At 39.7% G+C, this 15,311-nt stretch overlaps 1 protein-coding gene across 1 annotated transcript in view; it reads right to left on the reverse strand.

Moving 5' to 3' along the window:
* MLIP (muscular LMNA interacting protein) overlaps positions 1-15,311 on the reverse strand; it is a 260,649-nt gene that overhangs the window by 188,071 nt on the left and 57,267 nt on the right. The gene's annotated exons all lie outside the window — the stretch shown is intronic.

Here is a 15,311-nt window from a genome sequence, read left to right on the forward strand (position 1 = left end):
AAACAAATTTACAGACTCGAGTAGAGAAAAAAGATGGCCGACTGCAGAGAGCTGGTGTAGGGTGGAGTAAGAAAGGAGGGGAGCCGATCCAGCAGAGAAACAGGCCAGGAGGCGCGAAACTGTAGGGAGAAGAGCGAGAAGGTCACTGGAGTTCACTAAAGCAAGAAGATCTACACAGCGTGAAGGAACAGCCGCAAAAAGTAGGAAAGAAAATACAGCACGCCGCGAGAAACCTGGTGAGTCACGATCCCAGGCAGGGGGAAGGCGGCAGAGGCTCAACCGCCCCAGGGAAAACAGAGGCGGCTGGAAGGATAGGCGCCCACACCGACAGGGGCACCAGTCCCCTGGAAGGCAGGAGCCCCCAGAGGAGGCTACTGGACTGATCATTGGGTGCATTATCCCTGCAGAAGTGGAGGAAAAGCTGGGGAGATTTCCCAGAGGCTTGCCTTCCCGCTGCTCAGCGGCTCTGGGAGAGTGCAGAGGGAACAGGAGCAGCACTGTGGGACTGGGGCTCAGAGATCCCCATATCGGCTCCAGCTGTGGACTGGCTGCGGGAGAGTCAGTGGATCCTGTTGCTGGACTCGCCCTGAGCCCCAGAGGCTGGGCAACGCTCTACAGGGCCTCACGTCCTGGGCAGAGGAGCGGACTAGTGGGGGCACGTCTCACCTAAAGGGCTCTGTGCCTCTCAGAGATCCGCTTCCATCCTTGAGAGAGTGCAGCTGAGGAAGTGGCTTCTTCAGGGCGGAGTCCCCAGCTGGGCTCAGCTAGAGAGGCCAGACCAGAGCGGGCTCAGCTGAACTGGCCACTGGCCGGACAGGTTTTCCCAGCAGGAGCGCGCTCGGAAAGACCTGCCTGTGGTGTTGCAGCCCTCGGCGGAGCAGCGCTTCCGAGTTTGGCACTGGGGCCGCGGAGATCTCCAGCCCAGCACAGGCCGGGGTTGGGGATTTTAGGCTCCGAGCAGCAGGAGCCCTTGCTGTGCTAACCTCAAGCCCTGAAGGAGAGTCTCGGCTCAGCACTGAGGCAGAGACCCCCGCTGTATTAGCCTTGTGACCCAAAGCCCAGGCGCGGCTCGGCAGAGTGAATCTGTAGGGAACTGCCTTTGAGAGGGAGCCACAGGGGAAGGGGCCTGGCACTAGGGCTGGCCCACAAAGCCTCCTGACCCAACTCGGGGCTGTGATCTACAGACCCTGAAAGCAGCTGGTGACTCAGACAGTAAGCCCTGCTGGGCTCAGCCGGAGACCCCAAACCAGAGCCGGCTCAGCTGAATCACCGCTAAAATCTCAAAACAACAAGAAGTAAAAACACAATGAGGAGAAGTATCAGAAAAAGCAATGACCCAGAGGAAAGATCAAGCACTCCCTCCCAATACAACCAAAAACTAATCCCAATATCTGAGATGCAAGATGAAGACATAGAGGAACTATCAGATAAGGACTTTAAGAAGCTAATGATGAAATTCGTCAGAGAGAGTGAAAAGCGCTGGGAAGAGTCTAAGGCATTCAAAAACCATATCACTGCAGAAATAAATCAAGTCAAAAAGGGAATCCTTGATATAGAGAACAAAATTGAAAGCCTAACCAACAGAATGAACACAGCAGAAGACAGAATATCAGAATTGGAAGACAATCAGAATGAAAGGCAGCAGCTCATCAAACAGTTGGAGACAAATCTAGAGAAAGCCAATAGGTCCATACAGGAAATGAAAGACAACCTCAAAAAATCAAATATTAGAATAATAGGCCTTTCCGAAGGAGTGGAAAAGGAGACAGGCTTGCAACGAGTGCTCAATGAGATAATACAGGAGAACTTCCAGAATACTGGAAATATAAATCTAGCACAAATCCAGGAAGGACAAAGAACCCCCAGTAGATACAACCCAAACAAATTGTCTCCCAGACATGTGGTCCTCAAGCTACCTTCAAGTGAATACAAGGAAACCATTCTAAGACAAGTAAGAAAAAAGGATAAGATTACTTTCAGGGGAAGGGAAATCAGGATCACAGCCGACCTATCAGAAGAAACGCTCCAAGCAAGGAGAGAATGGGGTAAAACCTATCAAATCCTGAAACAAAACAACTGCCAACCAAGAATAATGTACCCAGCAAAGCTCTCATTTATATTTGAGAATGAAATCAAATACTTCAACAGTAAAGAGAAACTCAAAGAATACATCAACACGAAACCAGCTCTGGAAAATCTCCTCAGGAAGGTGCTAAACCCAGAAAGAAAAAATACAAACCAAAATCAAAGATGGCAAATGGGAAGACCTCCCCACTAAAATCCATACAAGAAAAGTCAACCAATCAAAAACTCTAATAGTCGCAAATACACACTTGCACACTTACACTCATGGCAGCCCAAAACCAATTCCTCTCAATATTATCTCTAAACACAAATGGCTTAAACTCACCAATCAAAAGGCATAGATTAACGGAATGGATCATCAAACAGCACCCAACTATATGTTGCCTACAAGAGACACATCTAACCAGAAAATCCTGTAAGAAATTTAAAGTGAAAGGATGGAAAAAGACATTTCATGCCAATGGACGAGAAAAAAAGGCTGGCGTAGCTGTTCTAATCTCAGATGACCTAGACTTCAAGCTGACAGACATCAAAAAGGACAGAGAAGGACATTATATATTGGTGAAGGGACTGATCCATCAAGAAGTAATTACAATCGTGAACATATATGCACCTAATTCCAATGCGCCTAGCTTCGTGAAGCAACTACTTACAGACTTAAGGGGAGACATAGATACACACACAATAATAGTGGGCGATCTTAACACCCCGCTAACAACTATAGACAGATCAACAAAACAAAAACTCAACAAAGAAACAACAGAGCTCGTACAAACATTAGAACAACTGGACTTGGTAGACATTTATAGAATTTTTTATCCTAAGACCACAGATTATACATTTTTTTCAGCAGTACATGGCACCTTCTCCAGGATCGACCACATGATAGGACACAAAGCAAATCTAAATAACTTCAAAAAGATAGGAATCATACCATGTACCCTCTCAGACCACCACGGAATGAAACTGGAAATCAGCAATTCAAAATGCCCAAGGAAATATAGAAACTCTTGGAGGTTGAACAATATGCTATTGAACGAACAATGGGTCAGAGAAGAAATTAAAGATGAGATCAAAAAATTTATGGAAACCAATGAAAACTCTGATACAACATTCCAAAACTTGTGGGACACTGCCAAAGCAGTGCTACGGGGTAAACTCATCGCAATTGGAGCTCATGTCAAGGCCCAAGAGAGGCGCCAAATACAGGAACTAAACACACACCTCCAGGAATTGGAAAAGCAGCAGCAGATGAGCCCCACACACAACAGGAAACAAGAAATCATCAAAACAAGGGAGGAAATCAACCAGATAGAAATAAAAAAAACCATACACAAAATCAACAAATCAAAAAGCTGGTTTTTTGAAAAGATAAACAAAATAGACACCCCGCTGGCCCGACTGACAAAGAAAAAACAAGAGAAAGCAAGAATTAACAACATCAAAGATGAAAAAGGCAACATAACAACAGACATTACAACCATTAAGAACATAATCAGAAATTACTACAAAGCACTGTACTCCAACAAATCAGAAGACCACCAAGAAATGGAAAAGTTCTTAGACTCACACAACCTGCCAAAACTTAGCCCAGAGGCAACAATCAACCTGAACAAACCCATAACTGAAGCAGAGATTGAATCAGTGATTAAAGACCTCCCAACAAAGAAAAGCCCAGGCCCAGACGGCTTCACTCCAGAATTCTACAAAACATTCCGAACAGAACTAACCCCAATCCTCTACAAACTCTTCAAAACAATAGAAAAGGAAGCAACCCTTCCAAACTCATTCTATGAAGCCAACATTACCTTAATCCCAAAACCGGGCAGAGATCCTACAGAGAAGGAAAACTACAGACCTATCTCTTTGATGAACATTGATGCTGATTCTCAACAAAATCCTAGCCAACAGAATTCAAAAACACATCAGACAGATCATTCATCCAGATCAAGTAGGATTCATCCCTGGAATGCAGGGATGGTTCAACATTCGGAAATCCATAAATGTGATACACCACATCCAAAAACTGAAAAACAAGAATCACATGATAGTATCAATAGATGCAGAAAAAGCTTTCGACAAAATCCAGCACAACTTCCTGCTAAAGACCCTAACCAAGGTAGGCATAGATGGAAAAATCCACAACATAATCAAAGCAATATATGAAAAACCCAATGCCAGCATCATACTGAATGGAGAAAAACTGGAACCCTTCCCACTGAGATCTGGAACAAGACAGGGATGTCCACTTTCTCCGCTGCTATTCAACATAGTTCTAGAGGTACTCGCTGAGGCCATAAGACAAGAAAAAGAAATCAAAGGAATCCAAATGGGAAATGAAGAAGTCAAGCTTTCACTATATGCAGATGACATGATTCTTTATATGGAAGAGCCAAAAGGCTCAACACAGAGACTACTAGAACTTATACGAGAGTTCGGTAGAGTGGCAGGGTACAAAATTAATGAACAAAAATCAACAGCCATAGTGTATGCTAACAGCCCCAAGTTGGAAAAAGATCTAACCAGCAAGATACCATTCAAAGTAACAAAGGAAAGCATGAAGTATCTGGGAATTAACCTAACCAAAAATGTTGGAGACCTATTTGAGGAAAACTACAAACTACTTAAAAAAGAAATTGAACAAGATCTAGAAAGATGGAGTAACATCCCATGCTCCTGGATAGGTAAAATCAATATCATTAAAATGTCTATACTGCCAAAGGCAATATATACATTCAACGCAATCCCAATCAAATTGCCCAAAACATTCTTCACAGATCTGGAAACAATGATCCAAAGGTTCATCTGGAAACACAAAAAACCACGAATAGCTAGAACCATTCTCAAGAACAGGAAGTTAGCAGGGGGAATCACAGTCCCAGACCTCTGGACATACTATAGGGCAGTGGTTATCAAAACAGCCTGGTACTGGCAAAAAAATAGAGAAGAAGATCAATGGAGCAGAATAGAAACACCAGATGGGAACCCACACAAATACAGCCAAATAATCTTTGACAAAAAGACAAACGACAACCCAGGCAAATGGGAAGGTCTGTTCAATAAATGCTGTTGGGACAACTGGTTGATAGCCTGCAGAAACAAAAAGATAGACCCACATCTCTCACCATATACTAAGATCAAATCCAAATGGATAAAAGATTTAAACCTACATCCAGAAACCTTCAAACTTTTGGAAGAAAATGTTGGAAACACACTGGAACACTTAGGGGTAGGCCCTCACTTCCTAAAAAAGACTCCAGATGCAGTAGAAATCAAGACCAAAATAAACAAGTGGGACCTCATCAAACTAAGAAGCTTCTGTACAGCTAGAGAAACAATCAACAAAGTAAAAAGGCAACCCACAGAATGGGAGAAGATCTTCGCACACGACATAGGTGATAGAGGGCTGATCTCCAGAATATACAAAGAACTACAAAACAACCAAAATGTCAAAACAAACAAGCCACTCAAGAAATGGGCACAGGAAATGGGCAAACACTTCACAAAGGAACAAACCCAAATGGCAAATAAACATATGAAAAAATGCTCAAGTTCCCTGGCAATAAGGGAAATCCAAATTAAAACATCAATGAGGTACCACCTGACGCCAGTAAGACTGGCCCACATGAATAAGAGCACCAACAACACTTGTTGGCGAGGTTGCGGGGAAAAGGGAACCCTACTCCACTGCTGGTGGGGCTGCAGGCTGGTACAGCCTCTATGGAAATCAGTATGGAGAACATTCAAACAACTCAAATACAACATAACATATGACCCAGCAATAGCACTCCTAGGAATATATCCAGAACACTTGTTTTATGAGAAACCAACATGCACTCCTATGTTCATAGCAGCACAATCAGTAATTGCAAAAACATGGAAGCAGCCAAAATGCCCATCAAAAGAGGATTGGATAAGAAAGCTATGGTTCATCTACTCCATAGAATACTACTCAGCTATTAAAAAAAACAAAATGCAGTTCTTTGTGGCCAAATGGGCCAAACTGGAAACCATAATGCTAAGGGAAATGAGCCAATCCCAAAAGGTTAAATACCACATGTTTGCCTTAATTTAAGATGACACGATGTTATGTATAACAAGTTATGTTATGAATGTTATATGCTGTGTATAAACCAAAATTGAAATGTCAATGAGGTGGTCACAGAAGGTGGATAAGAAATCGCATTTACTTTTACCATATTGGTTACTCATTACTATGTCAATTAATTCCATAATGATGTAAATTTTTGCTGATGGTATGTTGGAGCTTTTAATTGATCGGGATGATACTCTGCTGGCTCTGTCTTCAGACCAGAGAGGGTATACCTAAGAAGCCGTTGAACTTGACTAGACAATAAGATGCTGGACTCTATGTTTGGTATATGCTTGCAATGGGGGAATCTCAACTGAACTTGAACTGTGGTTATGCAACAAGGTGGAGGAATCCACCATGGTGGGAGGGTTTGGGGAGGGGTGGGGAGAATCCCAGTACCTATGAAACTGTGTCACATAATACAATGTAATTAATGAATTTAAAATAAAATTAAAAAAATAAATAAATAAATAAATTTACAGACTCACTTTTATTTTCCTCTATTCTATATGTTAGGGAACTTAATACTTGCCCAGGGTAACATGACTAACAAATGAGCCCGTTGGGCTTTGAACTTAACACTAATGTCTCTATGTTTGACCTCATGCTTAGTTGCAACTCTGTTTTCCAGCTCTATGAATGCCTGTGGTATATAGAAGATACCAGGAAGAACAAATGAAACAAGGCATATCCATAAATCTGCATAAATTAAGCTATCCTAATTTTGTCAAAACTATTGTCATTTGTATGCAAAACTTCTCATCCCGAATTATCAAAAGTACTAATTTGAAAAATTAGTACCTGAAGAAAATTAACTGAGCTGCTACCTGCACTATCATAAAAAAAATGTATTTGGCCTTTTAAGTAAGAACATGAGCGCCAACAGAAGATAAAAATGTTTCTGTCTGACATCATTTTCCTACCAGAAGGGAAAATCAATCCCACACCTACTCATTTCCCAAGCCAAGCATGGAGGCCTGGAGTGATTAGCAGCAGAATTTTCCCATTCTAACTCAATTCACACATCTGCAGAATGCTGGCAGTTTCTAGGACAAGCACTCAACACCACAGCAAAATCAATTATAGCTTTCCACCTGTTGCAACAGGAACATACCAGGAGCCAAAGAGACATTTATTCGGAGTATGTCAAGAGAAAAAAAAAAAGCTTACCAACTTCAAACTGAAAAGATAAAACTATGTAAATTTTGTGCTTATAATTGTCAAAAAGCCTTCCTATATTCATAACAACAAAATTGAGTGGAAAAATGATCACTTAGCTTTAGTACATTTTGAAAATGTGAATGATTTAGTTATTATTGGATAGTAAATCTGAAAATATGTAAGTAACCATAAATAAGAATATGCACATGCATCTGTGTTTAGTTGTATCTTTGTTACAGAAATCTAAAATTCAAACTCTTATGAAAATTTGAGACTCAAAATAACCATAATTATAGCCAAAGATTAATAATAATTTCAAATCTGTTTTGTATCACCTAATGTAATAGTTATCAAAGCATGCTTCCAATAAGCAGTATGTATCCTCTGAGAATCATTTAAAAATCAAACTTTCAGGCTCTACCTCAGACTTACTTAGGCAGGAACTCTGGACCTATGCTTTAGCAAACCTTTAGACATTGCTGAAAACTGAGGCCCAATAGTTTACATCCACAAATCCTGTGATGCGGTTTGTAAGAGTTAGTTAAAATGCATGCATCGAGGACTAATCATAGAATAAGTTTACTACAGCAATTAGCAGTTTATCAAAACCAAAAATTTACTTATAAAACAGTTTGTTCTATTTTTTCAACACATTAATGTACTAAAGTTTCCATCAAATCCATACAACCACTTTAACTTATAGAAGCAGAGCTATCATAGTAAAAGTGATGATAGGCAGCTAAAGGAATGTCTTCCCAGACCACGTAACTGCAATAGTCCCCCTGGACCTGCAGTTTCATTTACTTGCGATCAGCCATGCTCCAAAAAATACTAGAAGAAAAAAATTCACACACTTTTAATCATACACTGTTCTGAATAGCATGATGCAGTCTTATGCCATTCTGTTCTAACCCAATGAGACACAAATCATCCTTTTTTCCACTGTATCTACACAATATACTCTACTCTCTTGCTAGTCACTTCGTAGCCACCTTGGTCATCAGATCAACTGTGTGTTAGCAACAGTCTCTGAGCCAGAAGTCAGAGAACACTTGAAAAGTGTATCTATGAGCTGTTTGCTACTTAGGCATTCCTTAGCAGAGAACAAAATTTTAAGATCTTTAGATTACCAGTCACTCAATACACTTACAAGAATTACTCTCAGAGGGCTGAAGAGCAAGACATTTCCTTGTGACTGATTCAGACAAGACTTCACACTTTTACTCCACTCACTACTTCTCAAAATACATCACAATAGCCTCTCAGTGGAGACCACAACTATGCAAAAGGCAACACAAACCTAGGAAATCTGGGATACTGTTATTGTCTTTAATGGGTCCTACCATAAACATGCCCCGTTTCATACAGATTGTGGCATAGTCTAAAGAAGCCAAAACTAGTTTTAAACTTAAAAGACAGATGCCTACATTATGGGATTTGAAGCTCAATGAAAATTGCTCTAGATTCAATGTAAGACATAGCTCACAAAGTCAGATTTTTAAAAATATGTGCTTATGTGCTCATTTGAATGCTGTTACCTGGACAGAGGTTGCCTTGAGAAATGTGTATGTTTATTTAATGTTCCTGACTACCTGGAAATATTTTTTTAATTTTGCCTTGAATTCACTGAATAAGCAAATTTATATGAAAAATCTTGTACTTCTGCCTTAAATTGATCTAGAGAGATAATATGTACATTCTATATATATATATTTATACACATTCTGTATATATATATTCATAGGTAATGCATATACATATATATGCACATATATAGAATTGACCTATATATGTGCATATACCATAAATATAGATGTATATATGTATACACTTATCTATATACATATGTACATATATATACATGCATTCTACATAGGCTAATTTCTCAATCTTTTTTAAAAAATAAAATCCATTGTTAAAATATAATTTTTTATGGATTGAAAAGTAAAGGATACTGCCTATGAAGAAAATAGAAGAATAATCTTACAGGAAGTTTCTGCAATTAAAAATATGCAAATTTAATTCTAGCAAATTATACAACTTTGATAGCATTCCTGTATACACAAATTTGCCATTGTAAAACACATACACTATTGGGCCCGGCGGTGTGGCCTAGAGGCTAAAAGTCCTCGCCTTGAAAGCCCCGGGATCCCATATGGGCGCCGGTTCTAATCCCGGCAGCTCCACTTCCCATCCAGCTCCCTGCTTGTGGCCTGGGAAAGCAGTTGAGGACGGCCCAAAGCTTTGGGACCCTGCACCCACGTGGGACACCCGGAAGAGCTCCTGGCTCCTGGCTTCGGATTGGCTCAGCTCCCGGCGTTGTGGCTGCTTGAGGAGTGAACCATCAGATGGAAGATCTTCCTCTTTGTCTCTCCTGTGTATATCTGCCTTTCCAATTAAGAAAAAAAAAAAAAAAAGGGCCTGGCGGCGTGGCCTAGCAGATAAAGTCCTCGCCTTGAACGCCCTGGGATCCCATATGGGCGCCGGTTCTAATCCCGGCAGCTCCACTTCCCATCCAGCTCCCTGCTTGTGGCCTGGGAAAGCAGTTGAGGACGGCCCAAAGCTTTGGGACCCTGCACCCGCATGGGAGACCCGGAAGAGGTTCCTGGTTCCCGGCATTGGGATTAGCACGCACCGGCCCGTTGCGGCTCACTTTGGGAGTGAAACATCGGATGGAAGATCTTCCTCTCTGTCTCTCCTCCTCTCTGTATATCCGGCTTTCCAATAATAATTAAAAAAAAAAAAAAAAAGAAGAATCCATGATTAAATGACAAAGTGTATTTCAGTTAAAATTAAAAAAAAAAACACATACACTATTACAACAGAGGAGATAGCCTCATAGGAGAATGCCACATAGTGTTTGAATATTTTATTATTATAATAATCACGCATTATTTTGTGTGAACCACTTCTCTCTCCATAAAGGTTCTTTTTTAAATACAACAACCTATGATGGAAGCAATTTAGTAACTCATCAACATTTTATAGCTGTCCTCCTTAACACCATCCCAAATGTTCAGTTTCACTCCTTTCCCCAAGAGATCCAAAGGACACATAATATAGAAAAACTTTGTTTTCATTGATCTCCAGATAAAATTCATCACTTTACACAGTTATAAATGTAACAAACCAGTCACTACAGAATTAGCATTATTTGTGACTTTGATACCTACAGTAACAGATAAAATTTGTCATATTACGAATGTTTCAATCACAGCAAAATATGTTCAAAAAGCTATTTAGAAATTACAAATTAGTAGTTAACTGAATTTTGTTATTTAATATATGATTAATGTGTTAAATATTTTATTTCATTTTTAAATATGAATACTCATATTTCAATGTAAATAATTTCCTTTACTGTGTTTATTTTACAAATAAAAACAGTATTTTTAGAATAGAGCCATAGGCTCCTATAAGAAGCCAAAGGGTGCATGTCTCAGAAAAGGTTAGGAAACCCTGTTTTATACAGTGGCTTCTGTTTACCAGGATAGCAAAAGATCACAAGATATCATTATAAATACGGAAATGCCTCCTCTAGTTTAGAAGGCAAATTTTGCATGCAATAAACCTGACATGCCCTGCCTTTTCCAGAAATAAAAGCTTCCACATAGTTCTGTCAGCCCGAAAATCAGAGACCTTCTATTAAAACATTGGGAAAGTCTAGGCTTATACTAACCTAATTTAGCAATCTAGGACATCCATGAGTGGGGAGGCAAGAGTGTAAATAAACAGATAATAAACAAATAATAGAATAAATACTAAAAGTAAAACGAATAAAACATGTGCATTATATGTACACATATATAAAATGGTGTATCAACTTTGCTAGACCCAAAATGACACTGAAGATTCTCACTGAGAAAACTGAAGGAGGAAGAACAAAAGGAATGAGTAAAGTTAACAGAATCACGTAAAGTCAGATAGCTGTGTTAGTGAACAATGAAGTGACGCATAGGTATTGGGTAGGATCCCTCCTCCAAGGTTTAACAATGAGAAATCATTTAGCAACATTTAGCCACAAAACTAAGGGAAAATGAAGATAAAGAAAAACTAAAGAAAAAAAGCTAACAAAGTCAAAAGCTATAAATTCACCTTAATGTTTTTAAAAGGCACATTTCTTTAAAGCTTGGATATTTTACTTTTCAAATAAGAAACATTATTTGTATCATCAAGCAATTGTAAGGACCCAATGGGAAAAGTAATCCGCTTAATTCATAAGGAAAAGATTCTCTGAATAATCTAGATCCTATCTTAAGAAGGCCCAGTTATTCCTAGTTCCAGTACATAAACAAAGTCACAGAAAATGATCAAGAAAAAGTCATATGAAGTTATTAAGTGAAGCCAAAATCTTAAGCTGTCAACCGGAAGCACAACAGGAACTGTGGCATGTTTTTATTCACTCATTAGGGAAGAGGGATCTTCCCCCTGCGACCACCCTGCGAGGTTTACTCCCAAGATGCCCGCTCAGCTACACTGAAACCAGAGGCTGGGAACCGAATCCATGTCTCCCAGGTAGCAAAGATTAAATTACTTGACCCATTATCTGCTGCCTCCTCAGGTGCTGAACAGCAGCAGGCTGTAATCAGGAGCCAAGCCAGGACTCAAACCAAGCACCCTGACATGTATGAACTGCAAGCATTCCAAGAGATGTCTTAACCCCTGGGCTAAACCCATATCCTAAGGATTCTTACAAATTTGGAGCAACATTGAACACAAATTGATTTACTTTATTTTCCCCCTGCATTTTTCAGGGCAACCAACACACCAGTTAAGAAATGCCCCCAATTCCAGAGTGGAGCAGCTGGTAAGGAGGAACCTTGGATCCCAACCATGAAGACTCCCAGACCTTCACCACAAACTATTAATACGAGCAACAAGGACCATATCCCAACTGCCAAGGAGGACACAGGGAATTGGATGCCCTCGGAGGCCGAGTACTCTGAGGTCACCACCCCCAACCGGAGCTTCACCAGGGGATGGAAGAAGTCCAAACACTACCGTGCAGAAACCAACATCATCGGAAAGACAACCAGAAGCCCTGAGCGGTCTGCAGAAACAGAAGAACAATAAATGTCCTTAGGGACCAGGGAGGAGAGCTTTCTCTGGTCCGAGCCTGGCTCCACCTCTGGACCCCCACTCTCCCTCGCAATGACCATCAGGATCGCTTCGAAAACCCCTCATAGTAAACAAACAATCATACAAACTAAAAAAATCTAAAATAAATAGACAAACAACAAAAAGTAGAGCTTGGAATCTGACAGGAAAGAGCTGGCGTGGATTTGCTCATGCTTTGCTGGGTGGGACACAAAGAATAGTCACTCCTCACCATGGTGTTGAGGATTTTCCTGCACACCGCCCCCCCCCCCAAAAAAATGTTCTGCACCTTAATTGTTGACAAATGTCTTGTTAGAGTTACAAGCCAGTCTAGATTATCCTAAAATCTGCCAAGATCAGCAAAATTATACTTCAACACAACAAATGGTTAAATACGAAAATGAAATAGACACGAGACAGCTGAATGGTACCTTATAGCCATTTTAAGGTATTTAGCAGCCGGTCCTGTATATAAACTAAAATTGAAATGTCAATGAGCTAATCAGAGGTTGTGGTTAAGAACTTGCTTTTTTTTTTTTTTAACATACTGGTTACTCAAAACCATGTCAATTCCATAATGTTGCAAATTGCTATTGATGTTATATTTGGATTCTTAATTGACTGGGATGATATTCTACCAGCTCTAACTTCAGACCAGAGATGGTCTCCCCAAGAAACTGCTCAACCCACCTGGACAATAAGTAACTGGACTCTGCTTGGTATACGTTTGCAAGGAAAGAATCTTGATTGAATTTGAACTGTAATACTGCATCAAGGTGGAGGAATCCACCAGGGGGGAGGGGAGGGGTAGGGTGGGGGGATTCCCAGAGCCTATGAAGCTGTCACATAATGCAAAATAACTAATAAAAAAAAAGAAATGCCCCCACAGGTGACTATACGAACATAGAGGATCAGTTAACACTCAAGATGGCACTTACTACATCAGAGTACCTGGGTTCATTGTCTGGCAGTGGATCCTAACTCTGGCTTCCCACTGAAGCAGATCCTGGGAATCAGTGGTGATAGCCAAAGCAATCAGTTCCGTACTACACTGTAGAAGACTAGGATTAAATACCTTGCTCCCAGCTTCGGCATCCAAACAGCCCTGGCAGTTGCAGGCATTTCAGGGGTGAATTATTGGATGCCAAATCTCAAACTTTCTTCCTTTCTCTGTGCTTCTCAAATGAAGAAAAAATATCTTTAAAAATAAAATATAGTTAGGCTCAGTGAAATAAGCCAATCCCCAAAATACAAATATCATATTCTCTCTGAAACATTCATGCAAAATACAAGATCAGCAGATAAATATATGTAAATGCCTATTTACCTATGTGTCTAGAGGAACTATATAATGGAGGCAAGTATACCATGAAGTGGAGATGCATCACAATATGCACCGTTATTCACAAATAAAAGGAGGACTGTCAATGAAACTGTTCAATATATCGTGACAATACAATGCTAGACTTCATACCATTGTCTATATCTATAATGACAGGATACACTTAAACAGCAGAATGATGGACTTGTGACTGTTGTTGAAGAACTATACTAGTGTTACAATATGGGGCAGGGGTAGAAGGGGAGGCAGAGGGAGGTGGAAGGAGAAATCCTTAGGCATAGGTAATTGTATCATGAAAAGAATTTTTTAAACACATAAACAAAACAAATTGGAAGCCACTAGTGGCCTGTTTCCAGTGACATGGCAAAACCAGTCATCTGTGAGAAACAACGAAGTTAACATGAAGAAAAGATCAGATGTGGGTTCCGAGGAGACAACCTAGCTACGATCAAACCCAACTTGCAGTGTCTAGTGAGAGCCTGGCATCCCTCTCCCAGTTGTGATCTGGATTCCCAGCTTTTACTAGGGTGGATGAATCAGTAAGTAGGGTCTAGGCATAAATCACATAAACTGAATTCTATCGCTTGAACTGTGTCCTGATTATGGTACTGAATATATCAGTGTTTTATTAGTGCTAACTTTCCATTGTCTGCCAAAAAGACATACACAGAACAGCTTTTAACTTATATGCCTTTGTGCTGTGAATATTAAAATACAGAATTCACTTCAGGCAATGAACTTCAACCTAAAAGAACTCAAAATGCTGATTGTTTAGAAAAGTAAAATTTAGCCTTTACTTGGAGGAAGTGATCAAATCTATTCTAGATAGTAAAATAGAATGTGGTGACTATTCTGCAGAAATGAAACTTTTACATCTATGTCTAAAGAACCTGCTTCTTTAAGAATGTTAGGAAAGCTGCTGAAAGAGATAATTCTAAGTAATAATAATCATTAAAATGCTAATTTCAGATTTTCCCGTTTTATTTCTGCACTGAGTGTATGTTTTATTGAACTTTTTGTGCATTTAATTAATAGCAATATCAAACTATGTCAAATTTAATTTCTTTCTTCTTTTTATCAATTTCATTAGCTTTGATTAATTCAACTGCAAAAATATGCAATATGCTGAATTAATCCTAGGGCTGTTCTAGAGATCAAATGCCAACTCATGGATTTTAAAATTCATGATTCTCACATTCATCTTAACCTCCATCTTCCCCAGAAGAGATTATGCCTTGATATATAAATGCCTGTAGTAAATTACAATATGTTTTCTTTCCACGAGGGTGTTGAAATTTCATATTTCCTAGCTATTTTCATGTGTCAGTGCCACTGAAGAAGGCAGAAAAGCTTAAGTAATTAGTTTTGAAAGTAAGTCTTATGTCCTTACAGTAGAATGAAAATAAATATTTATTTTAATCTGGATCTCATCCACATTAAAAATTTTAAGATACACAATTGCGTTAACAAAGTAATCTCTTTCTCCACTTTCTCTCACATATTTTCCTTGGTCTAATAGCATTTCTGGTTAGC

Source organism: Ochotona princeps, chromosome 1 (assembly GCF_030435755.1).
Source record: "Ochotona princeps isolate mOchPri1 chromosome 1, mOchPri1.hap1, whole genome shotgun sequence".
Classification (NCBI taxonomy): domain Eukaryota; kingdom Metazoa; phylum Chordata; class Mammalia; order Lagomorpha; family Ochotonidae; genus Ochotona; species Ochotona princeps.